Below are 14,147 nucleotides of genomic sequence, written 5' to 3' on the forward strand. Positions count from 1 at the left end.
TTCCATTCTCTTCACAGAATGTATTAAAGTCCTTAGATGTGAATTCTCCTCCTTGATCTGATCTTAAACATTTGATTTTCTTACCGGTTTCATTTTCAACCATTGCTTTGAATAGTTTGAACTTTCTAAGTGCTTCTGATTTCTCTCTGAGAAAAGTAACCCAACACATTCTAGAATAATCATCAATAATTAGCATGAAATATCTATCACCTTGTAAGCTTCTAGTTCTAGCTGGACCACATAAATTAGTGTGAATTAAGTCAAGAGCATTATTGGATTTTTCTAGAATACTTTTGAAACTAGCTCTAACTTGTTTTCCAAATTGACATTCCTTAAAAATTGTATTATGAGGTTTCATAATTTTAGGTAGATCTCTAACTGCCTTAGAAGTACTGATTTTTACCATGCAATCAAAGTTTACATGACATAGTCTCTTATGCCATAACCAACTTTCATCTATGTGTGCAATTAAGCATGCCTTTTCACTATTATTCAAATGAAAGATATTGCCTCTAGTCTGATTACCAGTTGCAATTTCCAAACCAGTTCTATTCATGATTTTGCATTTTCCATTTTTAAATTATAACTGAAATCCCTTCTCAACTAATTGACCAACACTTAAAAGATTATGCTTTAATCCTTCAACATAGTAGACATTGTCAGTATTATGTTTACCATCAAGAGATATTGAACCCTTACCTTTGATTGAACAGGCTTTGTCATCTCCAAATCTTACTAAACCTCCATTGAATTCTTGAAAGTTCAAGAATTTACCTTTGTCTCTAGTCATATGATGTGAGCATCCTGAGTCAATAATCCATTCATCCTTTGCTTCAACTTTAGCTGCTAGGGCTTTTTCTACCGATTGAGCAATAGGTGCCGGTTGATCTTTGTTATAGCAACAAAAACCCATCCATTGTCTATTGGATCCTCATCAGAATCATCAGTCACACCTTCATCAGCAATGTAACAAGATTTGTCTTTGTTCTTTTTAAATCTGTATCTCTGAAATTCAGGATTAGGCTTGTATGTTCTTCTAGCTTCTTCTCTTAGTCTAGCATGTCTATCAGGGCATCTTGAAGCCATATGACCAATCTTATTGCAGTTAAAACATTTAAAGGGTGCTTTACCTTCATACTTACTTCCAATTGGACCTTTTGGCATTTTCCTTGCAAATAGTGCTTCAAGTTCTTCAAGCTCTTCATTCTCCTTTTTGGTTTCTTCAAGCTCTCTTGCATAAAAGGCTCTCTATTCTGATTTGTCAAATGGTGGAGCAGATGATGTTGATTCTTTAAAGGCCAAATCAGTTTTTATTGTAGCAACAGGACCGAATTCCTCAATTTCAAAGGCTGAAAGTTTTCCAATCAATGTATCCCTAGTTACTAATGTATTAGGCATTGTTCTCAATTCATTTATAGCAGTAACCTTCATCTTATATGCCAGTGGCAAACCTCTTAAGATTTTTGAAACAATTTCATCCTCACTCAAAGTTCCTCCACAACATTTAATACCCAAAACAATTTCATTTACTCTTTCCATAAAAGCAGAAATCCTTTCATCTTCTTCCATTTTCAGATGTTCATACCTGACTTGGAAGCTTTCAAGTTTTACAATCTTGACTGTGGAATCTCCTTCATTCAGTGTTTCCAAATGATCCCAAATAGCTTTAGCAGTAGACCTATCTGATAATCCCATGATTTGTTGATCTGATAATGCGCTCAAAAGTGCTTCTTTTTCTTTGCAATCATTTTTTTCATCTTTAGCTAAGGTAGTTGGAGCAGTCTGACTAGCTACAGCAGCAGTATAACCATTCTTTGTAACTTCCTAGATGTCTTTACCAATGCAATTTAGATGTGTCTCCATCCCGATCTTCCATATCCCATAGTTGGTTCCATCAAGTTTAGGACTATCCTTCCTGCAATAATTAGTAGACATTGGATCTCCTCAAGTTTTTAAACTTCTGCAAAAGAGGACTAGGCTCTGATACCAATTGTTAGGTCCCGGAGACAACTAAGAGGGGGGGGGGAAATCAGTTGTCTAATAAATTCAAACCAAAAACTAGTTAACCAACTTAATGCTTGATACCAGTAAACCAGTTAAGTATGCCGGTAGACAGTGTTAATAGTAAATTGCTATATCGGTAAGGATTAATGCATGAAACATAAACATAAAGTCATCCACAACACATGACACCAATATTTGTACGTTGAAACCCTGTAAGGGGAAAAACCATGGTGGGAAACCTTACCCATAATCAGATGATACTACTACAGATAGTAAGTGTACATAAATGGGGTCTGCACATGCAGAAAGGCCAATTGCCTAGAGCTCACTGCTCAATCACAAAATGGGAGTCACACTGACTATAGTTGGATGGTTAAATCCAATAAGAATGTACTGCTCAGAATAGCATCTTCATATGCTGGATTCAGTACCAGTGTAATGTTGATATGCTCTACAAAAACCTAACTTCACCTTCGAATGATGTCTTCATGTATATCCCTGCTTGATCTCGCATATACCTTCACTTAATTCTTTTTTGCATTCCACACTTGATCTTACAAATAAGATCTTACATTTATACCATACCCTAAGACCAATTTTAGTAGGTTGGCTCTACAAGATATTACAATAAAAACATTTTACAAACAATATAATATCCAATGCAATAACCAATTGAACATGTCAGCTTAATGAATGTACAACAATAATAAATCATCTCCATAGCGTGCCATGTTGATCTAGAAAAGATAAACCTGCCGGTGTAACCCTAGATAACCTAGACCTATTTGCCGGTAAAAGAAAATATACAAATATGAATGTACCAATGATTATTTCTTCAAAACAAAGTGTCCACATGATGTCTTCGACATTAACAAGTGTCTTCCATATCATTCCAGGTACCGGTGAACAATATATTCTGTCGGTGAACCATATACCAGTAACTGTTGCACAATTTACTTGCTTGCCGGTGAATGTTGTTGGATCTCCAAAGTAGGTGTATTAGTAGGTGTTGACATATGACAAAACCATACCAAAATACCAACACATTTGGCAACACAATTGGTTTTGACAAATCTAACTTGAAACTATGCTTTTTCATTTTCTTTTCTTTAGAGGAGGAGGCTTTCACTGGTTGAACTAATACAATGGCTTGGGAGGCTTGTTCACCCTCAGTAGGTTGCTCGGTAGAGGCAACACTTTTGCCAATTTCTTTAGCCTTAGATGTAGCCTTTGGTGAATCCTTGCTCGGGGTCTCAGTTGTAACATTGTCAGTACTTGAAGGGGCTTGAGAAGTTTGTTCCCCAGTGGTCTGAGAAGTAGCTTCTCCTTTGGTAGACTGTTGACCCTCTTTGCCTTGTTTAGTGTCCTGAGGTGTCTCGGTTGAAACATGTTGACTTACCGGAGGATAGGACTTGACTTGTTCCAAAATTGACTCACTTGATACCAGTTTGGCATAAGCATTCCCTTCTATCATTTCTTGTTCTTGTACCTCGGTATCCATGACATCCTTATCAGGTTGTATAGTTTCAGTGGGATCTTGCTCTGTGATATCAACTATTTCAACTTCACTTTGCTCATCAGCACTCTTGATTCAAAAAATTTCTTGCCATTTTTCTTTTGTCTCTTTCTCTACTTCAAGATAAATGCCATTCATCAGTTTCAAGGCTCTTTGCTTGACTAGGAAGTTTGTTTGGTAGTTTTTCAGATGTTCACTTATCTCATCTACCGACATGTCTGGAAAGAGATTTACCAGACTTCTTTCTCTCATCTTCTTTTCCAAGTCCATAGCATATTTCCACCTGTTATCACTATGTAAGTACAATGCTTTTGGAAGAGAATTAGTTACTTCCAATGGGACTAATCGTAATTTAAGAAGTGTACATACAACTGACTCTTCTATTTTCCTCTTTTCTTCTTCTGTCCGAGAGTCATATTTGACATAGCTAAATGACCCAAATCCGCCATATTGTTTTAAATTGGCACAAAAATTATCAACACTATGTACATCTTCCTTTTTGCTTTTGACAATCTGAAATTTATTTTTGTCTTCAGATTCGGTGTCACTTGACTCTTTATTTAAAATGAGTCTTTGAGAAGACTTCTTATAAGTTTTTGTTACCTTGGGCATTGTAACATTTTTTTGCTTCTTACTCGGTGATACTGCAGATGATCTAGTATTGGGGCACTTCACTGGAGGAGTAGGTGATACCTGTGATGTATCCTGTTTCTTCCTTGTCAAAATTTTGCCTTTGGCAACTCGGTGCTCAATGTAATTGCTGCTTCTTAGGCTTCAGATTCCTCCTCAGTGATGAATTGATCACTCTTGACAAGAGTGGAGGAAGAACCTTCTCCAAATTTCTCTGTTAATACTTTGATCATTTTGGTTGCTTTCCTTGTAGCCTTTGGTACTACAATGCTCATTTTGACTTTTTCTTTACCTTCTTCATATGTATCGTATCTGATCTTGGTAGCATGCCTTGGCAGTGCAAGAAAGACATCTATCTGCTGCTGTGTAATGTCAAAATCAATCTCATAACCCATAGGCAGCAAAGATCAAGTTCTCAGTTCTACCGCATTGACATAGCAGTAGTCGGTGTCCACTTCAAAACATATATTGTCCTTATATTTTTCCACTAACTGGGGTGGTATCCTGTGCCTGTTATGCATATTTTCCTGAAACTTGCTAAAATAACATCCATAATCTCATTGAAGTTATCACCTAGTTGTTTGATGAAGTCATTGATTTGATGGGTGATTGGTCGATGTAGCTCCCAAACTACATTACCGACTGATGGAAAGAATTTCTCAAAATAGAAAAACATGCATACCAAAAGTGATCCAAACTTCAGTGTGTTTGCCGAGTTGTTCTTCTTCGGCTTCGTTATGGTGTTGAGATTTTCAAAAATATTTTTCAACAACACTTTGCATAGATCAATCTTCATACCTTTCTTCACAATTTTATAGGCTAAATCAACAGCAGCACATGGTACATTGTTTTCCCTTGCCGATTGAAAGAAACAATAACCTATGACTCTAATTGCAAACTTCAGCTCTGCATCTGTAACATTGTTTAATTTCAGACCTCTGCAATCAGATTCAACTCCGATTAAAGTGATCAATTCCTTCTGTGAAATCATTTTCTGAGCTCAGGCATGGTAAAAAATAGGGTATCCGGTGATTAAGTGGATGATTTCCTTGGTGATTTTGAATGGTTTCTCCTCTAACCACATAAAGTAATCATGAACTCTGCTCAAAACAAATTTAACCCTTTGGGGTTTGAAGACTCGCGGGTAGGTTAGGGCTTCGGTCAATCCCTTGACTTTGATATGCTCATATTTGCTATCCAGATTTCCATCAATGCATAATTCATCATACGTGTCCTTGATCTCAATATGACCTGTACACACCTAAAATTGTCCAGTCTAATTAAATAAATATTTTATTTATTTAATTATCTAAGCTTAATTCTTCTATTAATTAAATAAATCTTTATTTATTTAATTAATTCATTTATCCTCTTCTAGCCTTATTTCTCATTTAAATAAATACATTTATTTATTTAAATTATCCTTTTCCTAAAATTAAATAAATATCTTATTTATTTAATTGATCCTACTTCCTCTATTAATTAAATAAATCTTTATTTATTTAATTAATTCATTAACCTTTTCTACCCATGACACATGTCATGCATCTCCTAATTCATACACTACCTACCCCTTTCATTATTTTATTATTTCTTTTACCTACCCTCTAATCATAGCCAACCTCCTTTTACACCTCTCAATCTTATCCCTCCATTTCATATTGTGTCTTCTATATAAGGAGATGCTTCCTTCATTATCAAACCCTAATGATACATTCGAATGAATCTTATACACTTGACTACACTACGATCCTACTTGCAACCACATTCTGTTCTTTGTTGAGCTCTTGTGCATATAAAATCTGAGAGCAAATATATCAAGCAAGATCAATGGAGATAGGAAGAATGGAGATCAAAACCCTATTGGACATGCGATGGTATAATCTTTGTGATTTCGCTTGATTTGCATTGTCTTAGGTAATTTTCATATGTTATGGTGGATCTTTGTTGTTGTTAGGCTAGGGGTTTTGTGGTTGAATTCATTTAGCCTTTCAATATTGTTATTATTGTTATCCATTTTCACCATATACATTTTGGCACGTCCGGTGGGACTCTTGTCCCTTTTTGCATTTAACATCTTTGTTGTAGATTTTGTATGTTGAAGCTGCAGATCCGACGTTTTCGACAGCATTTTGATATTTTCGCGTCTGCGTACTTTCAGATCGCGTTTTTGATTTTCTGGCGCGTCTGCGACATCTAGAGTCGCGTCTGTGTTATTGGCAATATTTTATTTTGCAGGTTCCAGGAAAGCGCGTCTATGTTATAAAGTCGTGTCTGCGCTATTTTTAGTCGCGTCTGTGTCTGGAAGACGCGTCTGTGTTCTGTAGTCGCGTCTGTGTCTCACAGAACCGCGTCTGTGTCACCCAGTCGCATCTGTGTTGAGGATAATCACATCTGTGTTCACCAGTTTCAAATTTTGGATTTTTATTGATTCAGTTTTTGGATTTTGCATTTAGGGTTTCAGATCCGGTTTATTTTGAGCTAACATTTTCAGATCTAGCTAACAAAATTGGTGCAGCTTGTCTTGGAAGCTAAATCGTTTGGTTGAAGGCCCCTATTTTCACAAGTCTTTTGGGTTTAAAATTTACCTAACTTGTGTGCTTGCAAGAAGGGGTGATTATTTGAAACAATCCAAACTATTAACAACTCTTTGTTGCAGGTCCTTGGCAAGGGTTTTTGGATTTTTATTGTGTGCCTTATTTTCATAGACTAGCAAACACTTCAATTGGTGCACTAAAATTGAATCATTGTCTTTTGTGTCTTGAGCAATAGGCTCTTTTTGTTTAATCTTTAGAGGGCCTGTCTTCCCGTGTGGTCATTAGGACTACTAATGAGAAGAGAATGACCCAAGTGGTAGCGAGGAAAACCCACCTCTTCCGAACCACTATAAACAAATGTATTCATGGTGAAAACTATGGATAATGTGTGTTGATTAGTTCATACCGACACTATGTCTCCCCATAAACCCGTTTGATCAAATTTATTTGATCAGTTGTAGGGCATAACCCCTACCAGCTGGGAGCCTTCTGTATTTACAGAGCTGAAAGTGCCACATGTATGGCCACACGAGCGGATGCCCTTACTAGCACCTTTTTGTTTTAGAAGCCCAAATCCTTCTAATTGTTGGAGCAGGAGGTCGGACCTCTGGTAGCGGCCCACACACATACGGTTCTTAGTAGAGATACAAAGTTCACCACAGGGAGTTTTCGTGGGGACTGATGCTTGGCTGACCCGAGAAGTGAGTGCCGAGGGTGGAGCCAGTGAGGTCAAGCATCTAAGTATCTGCTCTGAATAGCATAGCCTCGGGGGTAAAACCCCATGTGGGATCAACAACTATTGTCTTGGCCAGCCATAAGAATTGTGCTTGACTTATTTTAAACATTCAAAACATTCAAGACCAAACAGCAAAACATTGTGTCTTTTGTGTCTTCAAGTGTATGCAAAACATTTGTACATCAAACAACACACTTTTCTTGGAGTCATTTTGAGTCTAAACACTTGTAAACATTGAGTCCTCATCAACATTGTGTCCTCTTATCATGAAAAATAGTCAAACATTCAGATTTGGTCACAACCAACAACTTCACAAATTGGAAAAATTTTACAGTCCAGCAAACAAGAGCAATCAGTTTCGGAATTCTTGAGCTTCCTAGGTTATTTCTCCAGGTTTTCATCTAGCATTCAACCTGTCTTTGGGTCTCACAAAGTCCATCATTGCTTTACACCTTACATTACACTCACATTTGTCTAAACTTGAGTCAAAAGGTCACTTGCTTGTCCTCAACATACTTTGTCAACACACTACATACAACAACATTTTGCTAAGTGGTCCCTCATCAAGGTCTATCACCTTTGGGTCTCATTTGGTCTTACTTAGAGTCAAGGTCAACTTACCTCATCAAGAGAAACTATCCTCTCTTTGGAAGTCACACCTACTCTACTACATACATACTTGGTCTTACACTTTGGACATTGCAAGTACACCTCAGATTCATTTACATTCCATCCAACTCTTGGTCTTCCATACTTTTTCCATTTTCATCTAGTCTCACACATCTCGGTCAATACCTAGTTCATGGTTGAAACCCGTCTTCAAAAATCTAGGAGAGAAGCTAAAGAGGCTCAAGAGTCCGCAAACATGAGTGTCTATGAGTATGACAATGATGTCTTTTTCAATATTGATCATAACACATTACTTGACATGGATGCCTATAGAAACATTCCAAATGTTGAGAACATAGACACTATAAACAGCAATGCTACACATAAGGACAATATGGACAACTTTTCAGTACATTCAGCAGATGTGGAAGAATCCATTATGAATCCCCATTTCAATTGATTGGTTGAGGAAATAATGAGGAGGGATAGACAATACTTTTTACAAATGATGGCACAAAGTGGAGCCAAGATACCTCATGATTTTGACATGTCTCAAATAATGGAAAATCGACCTTTGCAACAAACTCACTCCAGTATGGATCAAAGGAGACCTAATAGTGAGGCAATAGAGGACCACATATGGTACCTGAATCACCATCAACCTTGCTTCAAAAACTAGAGGTCCCACATACACATGGTCAAACATATTATACTTACCTTCGCAGACCATTATGGAAGTCTTATGGAGAAAAATATGCTCAATCACATATCAATGCTAAGGATCAACCGCCAAAGCAATGGGATATTCAAAGGCATGCTCAAAATTTGGATACAAGGAAACCTCGTGTCAAATTTGGGGGCAATACAATAGAACATGACATGCCTGTAGAGTATGGTATACATACACAAAATAGATATGGTGTTCCTCAACATGAATCTATACCAAGTGGTCCATATACGTAGCATCATTACAGACCCCCTCCATATGAACATGTGTATGATCAATATCATCCATATATGCAACATGCTTCTCCTCCAATGGGTACCTCAAACATAGGATATGGTCCAAGAAGTCGATCTCCACCTAAGAGCAATTTGGAGCAACAAATCAGGGACTTACAAAAGAAAATGGAGGACATAAATACACGGAAGCCAACATACACAATGAGAGACATATGTCCTTATCCATTTGACAAGAGCATTCCAATGCCTCCTTTTCCTACACACTTTGTGATGCCTAAATTTGATAAGTATAGAGGAAAAGGGGATCCTAAGGCACACATAAGATAGTTTTTCACGACTTGCATTGAGATAGCAGTAGAAGAGACATATTTGATGAGATTATTCCCACAAAGCTTAGGTGATCAAGCTATGGAATGGTTCTCCCAACTTCCACCTGGAATTAAGTCATGGGGTGATCTAGCAGAGGCATTTATCCAACATTTCTCCTACAACATAGAGACAGACATATCGGTTACTACTTTGTGCAACACCAAGCAAAAGGAGGGAGAATCTTTTGCATCATTTTTACAAAGATGGAGAAATCTAGCTAGCAGATGCTCTTGTGAAATTCCACAAAAACAAATGGTAGAAATGTTCACCCAAAATGTTAACAAAGACATTGGCTATGATCTAAGAAAAGTTTGTTTGTCCACCTTCAAGGACGTTATTGAAAAAGGCTTAGCGACAGAAAAGGTCCTAATTGAACAAGGAGTCATTAAGATATTCAAGGAAAACAAAGATGACTTTAAAGGAAAAGACAAGCCAAGATTTTGGAATAAAAACAAGAACACAGTCAATGATGGTGTTGTTGATGCCAACACAGTGCGACCCAAAGTCATCTTTTCTGGATCAAGTTCTACAAACAATCAGGTGAATACTCAAACAACTTCTAGATCACGAAGGAAGTATACCCCATTGGGAGAACCACTTGAGTCAGTTTTCAAGAAGCTTGTGGCAAACAAGGTAATCACAGTTCCAGATTTTCCTCCATATGAACCAAAGGTTAAACCAAGTTGGTGGAATGATGATGAATATTGTGAATTTCATAAGAGCAAGGGTCATAAGACAGGAAATTCTCATCGACTGAAGAACATCATACAAGATCTCATTGATAGAGGTGACATTGAGATTGAGGGACATTTGTCTAATCAAGAACATGAAATGTTTAAGGAACCATTCCCAAAACATGACAAGGGAAAAGCTAAAGCCACAGAGGATCAAACCAATTATACAAGAGCATCTTACAACTATGATTCAACCATCAATCACATCTCGATGGACAATTATGTCTCTACCATTATCATCAAGGACAAAGCGTCTGAGAATTCTACTCGGAGACTCAGGATTGTCCTAAAAGGTGTTGGATCTTCTTCTGAACCTACCTCTGAATGTCATGTTACAACCCACCGAGGTAAAATCACTTTGCAAGGTGCTCCAACTAAAAACACCGCTTCTTCATCAACCAAACCTGAGTATGACCTTGTAGAACAGTTAGGGAAGACACCCACGCTCATTTCAATCCTTGAGCTATTACGCATATCTCTCGCACATAAAGCCATTCTTGACAAAATCTTGAGAGATACTACTATTCCTACTGATCTGAACATGGACCATTTTCAAGCCATGGTGGGATACCTTTCTGTTCCACATTCACTTAATTTCACAGAAGCCGATGATGCCTCCGTAAGTCAGCCACATAATGCACTATTACACATTGAAGCCTTCATACACAAACATCGAATAAAAAGAGTCCTGATAGATGGAGGAGCAGGTCTAAACATTTGCACATTAAGCACTATTACACAATTGGGATATTCTGATAAAGCTATGAATTCTACAAACAAAATCACCATTAAAGCATATGATGACGAAGAGCGTTCATCCAAGGGCATAGTCACCTTACCTCTCAGAGTTGGGCCAGTTACAAAGGATGTGGTTTGTCAAGTCCTGGATTTAAATCTCACTTATAACAGATTGCTAGGATGTCCTTGGATTCATGAAATGAGGGAAGTTCCATCCACATATCACCAATGCATTAAGTTTCCTCATAATGGAGTGGAAGTAACAGTTAACGATGATCCTAATCCATTCATATACTGCAATAACCTGAAATCAAAGACTGAGACCATCATTCCCAGTAATCGTGAGGCTATTCCTTTGTCGGCATACATTGATCCTGAGTCATTAAAACCTTTGACATCAAAACAAGGTGAGCTTAAAGGCAAGTTTTAGGACAAAGGCATGGGGGAATATACTTTAAATCAGACCATGTACTTATGACAAGTCATGAGTTCCCCAAAAGAATATGGAAGACCACATCCTAACAAACAAATCTCCATCATGATGCTCAAATGGGACCCTACTACCTTTCAAAGATGGGGTGAACTAGAAGAGGAAGATTTATACCAAATGCTTTTCAGGGACAATGAAGAGGAAACATAAGACCACATCAATCTACCATGTGAGAAATATGGAAAAGGCTTCAAAATTCTACAAAAATTCGGGTATGATGGAAAAAGCCCTATGGGGTTACGAAAGGAAGGCATCATTGAACCTTTACAACCTGAATTGACTTTCAAGAAGGAATGCTCGAAAGGACTTGGTTTCTTAACTTCCAAGGTCCACACCCAAAGGACAGAAGAATCCTTACAAATCAAAGCCACCAAAATGCAACAAGAGGATTGCTATTCCACAGATTCTAACGAATGGGAATGGGGTTCAGACAAGTCTTCTAGTGACTACGAGCTCAACGAGATATTCAGAGAGCCAGATGAACCCACAAAAGAAGAGGAATTTTATAACAAGTTTAGAGTTGGTCAAGAAACAACCCATAAGGATTCCACACAGTCCTTGTCTCAAGGTTCTAGGTTGAAATCACATAGGATGAGAACACCTGTCCCAGAATGCGCCACTAGTGACGATAATTTAGATTCGCTCGTGATCGAGACTGATGAGGAGAGTGCCATCGATGACCTCAATAATTACCTTGACATACCCGAATATAACTACATCTTCACTCTTAGCTCCGCTAACTTCGAAGACATTAACGACCTTCCCCTTGTTCACCACCAACTCATTGACTGGGATCATGAAGGACCTGCACAGTTTGACACATTCCAAAACGATGAAGCTTTTATTGCTATCTGGGCATATGAGATGATCTTCCTCCTGGAGACCATAAAGCGGGATACACTATAGAACTCAATAGCATGGCATATTTTGGTGAGGGTGTTGGACCTTCTAGTCGCAAAAATATGAAAATAAGAACAAATCAAGGGTCTTATGGCGAAAACCACACTCTGGTGCTATCTGACCCCAAAAAAGTAAAAAGAAAGGATGTATCTAAGGGCGAAAACCTCTCTGAGGCACTCAAAGATGGAAGGCTCGACATACTCCCAGCATCATATGAGGAAAAGTCATCCATGTTGGTAGAGGAGACTATCAAAACAAACATTGGTACAGAAGAGGTTCCACACAACATATTCCTAGCTCAATCATTGACAGAGTCTGAAAGGTCAAAATTCATAAGTTTCTTCAAAGAACGACAAATCAACTTCACCTGGTCATACGTTGATATGCCTGGATTGGATCCGGATTTGGTAATGCATCATTTGACAGTCAAACCGGGGGCAAAACCAGAAAAATAGAAATTAAGAAAAATACATCCACAAGTGGCATTACTAGTCAAAGCAGAACTTGAGAAGTTATTGGATGTCGGATTCATATGCCCAATCGATTATCCCGAATGGAACTCCAACTTGGTACCTATTAGTAAACTAGATCGCAGCATCAGAATATGTACAGATTTTAGAGACATCAACAAAGCTTGTCCAAAGGATGACTTCCCATTACCAAATATAGACTTGATTGTTGATTTCATAGCAGGTCGTGAAATGTTATCATTGATGGATGGATTCTCTGGTTATAATCAAATAAGGATCGCGCCCGAAGATCAACACAAAACATCATTTACTTGTCCGTGGGGATCTTTTTGCTGGAATGTCATGCCTTTCGGGCTAAAGAATGTAGGTGCTACATATCAAAGAGCCATGACTACTATCTTTCATGATCTCATGCACGTAACCGTGGAAGATTATGTTGACAACCTCTTGGGCAAATCAATAGACAGAAATACACATTTGGACATACTTTTAGTCATCTTTGATCGGTTGGAAAAATACAAAGTAAGATTAAACCCCAAGAAATGTGTCTTTGGAGTAACCTCCGGGAAGCTCCTAGGATTCATTGTATCCAAAAGAGGAATTGAAGTTGATCCAGCAAAAGTCAAGGCCATCTTGGAAATGCAACCACCAAGAAATATCAATCAACTTCGATTCTTACAAGACAGACTCCAGTCCATCTGAAGATTCATAGCACAACTAACAAATAAGTGTAATCCTTTTCAACACCTGCTACATAAAAACATCAAATTCAAATGGGATGATAACTGTCAACAGGCTTTCCAGATGCTCAAAGATTATCTTCTAAATCCACCAATTCTGATGCCACCAGTTCTAGATCAGCCTCTGTTACTATACATATCAGCTACTCCAACAACACTGGGGGCACTCTTAGCACAACAAATTGCTGAGGGAAAGGAAAAAGAAGTATAGTATATTAGTCGCACATTGGTAGGATATGAGCTAAACTACACACCAATTGAGCGGGCATGTCTCGCCGTGGTCTTTGCTTCGCAGAAATTATGACATTACATGCTCACTCATAAGACTAAGTTAGTTGCAAGGATACACCCATTGAAATACCTTCTCAATAAAGCAACACTTACTGGGCGACTGGCCAAAATGGTAATGATCCTGAGTGAATTCGACATCAAGTATGTGGACAGAAAAGCAATAAAAGGACAAGCCATCGCAGATCGATTAGCAGATGCTCCCATGATAGATGATGTTCCTCTAAGTTCAAAATTTCTAGATGAATCCATTTTGACAATGTCACATGCAAAGCCATGGCAACTGTACTTCGATGGCTCATACACACAGCATGGGGCAGGAGCTGGCATCCTCTTTATAACTCCTCAAGGAGATACTATACCAAAATCATATCGCTTATCATTTCCTTGCACTAACAATATAGCGGAATATGAGGCATTAAC

This window comes from Cryptomeria japonica, chromosome 8 (genome assembly GCF_030272615.1).
Source record: "Cryptomeria japonica chromosome 8, Sugi_1.0, whole genome shotgun sequence".
In the NCBI taxonomy this organism is placed as follows: Eukaryota; Viridiplantae; Streptophyta; class Pinopsida; order Cupressales; family Cupressaceae; genus Cryptomeria; species Cryptomeria japonica.